Genomic DNA, 3,793 nt, shown 5'->3' with positions numbered 1-3,793 from the left:
CAATATAATTATATCCTCCCCATCTTCCTCCTCCTCTTCCTACATTACTAACTATAAATTATGGGAAATTAAAATTAAAGAAAGCAATGGTTTTGTATTTTCTTTACTCCAAAATTTCTTTCCTTTTTTTTCCTGATTGTTCTAGTTCTCACCCATTGAATCACATTTCATTTTATATAATTTTTTAATAATGTGGATCTAATTTTTGTCTTACATTTTCACTGTGATATAATTTTATATTGTATATATTCTTTTCAATTATCATGTATAATTTTTGAAAAATAGTTTATTTAAAAGATGCACCATACTTTATTTAATACTTACATCAGTATTAGCACTACTATTAGGTATATATGTCACTTACTTTTTTTCCCCTATTACGGATATCAGTAACCCTGAATTCAATCTATGCAATTATAACCAATTCTAAGGACTCATGAGGAACAGGGCAACCTGGTCAAAAGTAGACTGAAGCATGGTGAAAATACTGTGAAAGGTTTCTAGCTTAAATTATTAAAAATGTGTGTAAAGTTTACGTAAAGAAACTCTGGTTCCAAAATTCCAAAATATGAGTAAATATATTAAAATTTATTTAGGAAATTAATTGTTTTATTCCAAATTGTCGAAAAATATTTACTAGAGTTTGCTGCATTGAATCTTATGGCATTCAGGGTCATCCATCATAGGGAAAGGAAATAGAGTTTAAAAAAGAGAAAGAAATTGATAAGAAAGAGGACTGAGAAAACATTGGTATAGTCTCAAGTAGTTTTTGAATAGACTGAGGGAAACTAAAACATAAAATTATAAGCATGATGTGAACTCTAGATAAAAGAAAATAGCAGCACTGACATGTTGATCTTGACTTTGCACAGCACAGTAGTCTTTCCCAAGTGAAGCACCCTTGAATTTAAATCTCAAGTGGGTGTTTATACTATGAGAGTTGATTGAGTAATAATGGAATTTGAGAGGCCAAGTGGCTCCTCTAACATGCCTATAACTTGGACTGCTATTTGTCTTCTGTCTTATCATCCATTCTCGCTCCTTTGCTCTCCCTTCCTTCTTTCCTCTCTTATTTCTTTCTATTATCTTACCCTCGAGGGCCACTCAGTAGATTAGACCCTGTCCTCCAAGCTGGAGGTACAAGAAAGAACCTCTGTCCCTGCTCTCATGGATCTTATATTATAGTAGGGGAGACATATAAGACAAATAAATAACCAAACACAATCATGACACAGAATAATAAAGAAAAGGAAATGCGGTTCTGTGGTAGTGACTGGCCGGGTGTGTGTGTGTGTGTGTGTGTGTGTGTGTGTGTGTGTGTGTGTGTGTGTGTGTGTGTGTGTGTGTGTGTTGGAAGGGGTGTGGTTTCTGCTGTTGTAGATGGAATAATCTGGGAAAGCTAACTAGAGTAAGTAAAATAAATATTCTAACACATGAACAATACAGAAGACTCAGATACAGGAAGATTCTGGGTAAAATTTTTCAGACAAAAAGCAAAACAAAACAAAACCAAAACCCAGCAGGTGCAAAGATATCATGGCCAGCATGAAGTTGATGATTTAGAGCAAGAGGAAGGCAAGTATGGCTAGAACACGGTGACTATGCTTGAAAAGAAGTTAAGTTTTATATCTTCCTGTCCTCTAGGAACATAAAGCTCTGTATGGCAATCAGAGAAACCACTAAACTACACCTTCAACAGCCAGACCAGAAGGAATGATTATAGAGCCAATTGAACTGATTTTTGGAAGCATCAGAATATTGCAATATCTCAAATGAGCACCGTGGAGCCCCCTTTGTGTCTCCGGGTGAAACTCTAGATTCTCAAATTAATTAGACTGAAAATAAATAGATAAAATCCAAACTGTGTTGCCTAAATAGAAATATTGGTTTTGTCAGAATGAATAGACAGTGTAATGCTTATAAAATTTGGCTATTCCTTGGGAAAATATTCCCGGATGACACTATTGAGATTTTCAATAATTTGAGAAGTTAATGAGGGATAAATCAGGCTTAACTTTTTAGAAAATCTATTTATCATCCAATTTTCTAAAGCAAAGCATACTCCCCAAATTAAATACAGTGTCTGCTTATAGAATTGAAAAGAAAAACAGTGACACATAGGGCTATGATGATACTTTGTATTTTCCAGATACTCACAAAGAAAACCCAGAGAGAGCATTTTAATGTCTGTGTTTCTTAAAAATAAAAACTAAGAAGCAACATAGATTAAATTTGGCTAAATTTTCCATGAAATATGATATAATTCATTGAGAATGAATGATTTCTTCTTTTCTGGAAAAACACTAGAATTTTAACTTGCCATATTAAAAACAAAATCTGAGCTGGAGCCTATAAAAATGTGACAAGGATCGATATCATTCTGAAAAACTGCACAGTTGCATTTTATATAATTGTCCTCAAGGTTGGCTATAATTTGACTTGGATTACAGATTATGTGTGATTTACCATGCATCTTATGTTCTGCTTCATACGTTTCACAAGTTATTTTATTCAAGGATATCTGACCAGATTTCATAGCCCTTGAGAGCACAGAATATGTTGCTTCTTTCCCATAATTTTCTGCAGAGTCTGTATACAAGAAAATTTAACAAGTTTTCTCTAATAACATAATTTCTACTCTGATGTTATATAAGTTTTGATTATATCACTAGGATAAAATAGACATTTTTTTCTTTGAAAAATTATACTAATTTTCAAATTTTCTTTGAAAATTTTCTTTATGAAATTATACTAATGCCCACCTATATTTTTTCTAGTACTGTAATGATTTCTGTTTTACATATAAAATTGTTTTTGTGTAATGTGTAATATAGGAAAGCAACTTTTTTATTTAGCTGTAATGAATGGTCAGTTGTCCCAACACAAATTAACGGTTAATCTGTGTTTTCAATATGAAACATCTTTATAATATATTCAATGCCTCACTTATATCAATAACATTACTTAGCGTTTGGTAAAAGCTTAAAATGTTCTAAAATCTTTCTTACTTTACCATTATCCTATTTTTTATACACAAATCTATAAGGATGGTACTATTAAAATCCACATTTTACAGATAAAGATCCTGAAGTGTACACATGTTAAGTAAAGCTGCCTAATGTCCTGCAGCTAGAATGTGACAGAGAAAGTAAAGTTTGCACAAATAAAAGTGGTGGAAATGTTAATTAAACAGTATTTGTTGAGTATAGTTTAAATAAACACATAAAATTCTTAAAAATACTTGAAATGTTTTTTATCCTATGTCTTTTAGACATTTACCTTAAAGGTTAAACAATACCAGACACTATTCTAAGCATATAACTAGTTTTAATTCATTTAAACCTCAAACACACCTTAAAAGATAGTTACTGGGAAGAAACGGAGGCAACAAGGAGATAAGTAAATTTCCCAAGGTTACATGGTAGGTAGGTTGCAGACCCAGGTTTCACATCTGGGCAAAATAACACCAGTGTGCATGCTCTTAATTATTGATTATATCCAAATCTTTTCCTTTGATTTGTCTTAATAATCAAGACGTTTTTATATAAAGATGAAGAAATTAGAATACGCAGAATGAGATGTCTTTTTGAATATAACTGTATAACTAGAAAATCCAATAAAATTCAAAAACCAGTTAATATTAAAGCAAATAATTTGGTATAGTATTTCTATATATCAGCAATAGCCAGTCACTAAATACAATTTTTAAAATTCCAATTCAAACTAACACATGTGTAATTTTTTCAACAAAATCAACTGCTTGCTTAATATATTACATCCTACATTTTTCCTT

The sequence above is a fragment of the Balaenoptera acutorostrata genome, chromosome 16 (genome assembly GCF_949987535.1).
Source record: "Balaenoptera acutorostrata chromosome 16, mBalAcu1.1, whole genome shotgun sequence".
Taxonomy (NCBI): Eukaryota; Metazoa; Chordata; class Mammalia; order Artiodactyla; family Balaenopteridae; genus Balaenoptera; species Balaenoptera acutorostrata.
The sequence above is the reverse complement of the archived record's forward strand: the minus strand, read 5'-3'. Positions refer to the sequence as shown.